This window comes from Anneissia japonica, unplaced genomic scaffold, assembly GCF_011630105.1.
Source record: "Anneissia japonica isolate Jap-2015-1 unplaced genomic scaffold, ASM1163010v1 scaffold1709_len327053_cov138, whole genome shotgun sequence".
NCBI lineage: Eukaryota > Metazoa > Echinodermata > Crinoidea > Comatulida > Comatulidae > Anneissia > Anneissia japonica.
Genome location: NW_022723599.1, coordinates 57,938 through 58,669, shown reverse-complemented (window position 1 = coordinate 58,669; position 732 = coordinate 57,938).

Genomic DNA, 732 nt, shown 5'->3' with positions numbered 1-732 from the left:
TAACAGCAGCTTTTCGCACTGTGGCAGTGCCGATAGAAAACAGCAACTTTTTGGCACTGCGGCAGTGCCGATAGAAAACGGCAGCTTTTTGGCACTGCGGCAGCGCCGATAGAAATCAGCAGCTTTTTTTGGCACTGCGGCAGTGCCAAATCGGCACTGCCGCAGTGCCGATAGCCAATACCAAACAAAATACAAGGTGTGTTCCCAATTTCTTGGACTCCAGCGCAGTGCTGGATTAAGCATCGTCTGGCCTCAAGGCACATTTTGGAAATGGCCCAAAAACTCTAACAGTAATACCGGAAAATAGAGTGTAAATAATATTGCAGTCCAACTTTTGATGGCCTATCATTTTCGCCTGGCCCACAAGGCTTTTGCCTTATTTGCCTAATGGTTAATCCGGCATTGCTCCAGCGAGATTAGTTTTTCTCTGCTTTCAGTATAGCCCAACAGGGGTGGCGCCATCACCTGCCCGACGGAGGGGCTAAAGGCCCCAACGGGGGGCTAGTGGAGCGAATCGAGTCTGACTTGGCTGGGGGCCAGGGGGCCAGGGGGGCCGCCTAGGGCCCCCGGTGGGGGTCCCTGGAAGCGACGGATATTTGATGAAATGGCGAATTTTTATTACTTATTTGATAGGCATCGAGTTACTATAATATGACTTCATGTAGGCTATGCTTTCTAATGTTGACATCAGCTTCCAAAACCAAAACATTTTGAATAAAGCAAGAAACAAAG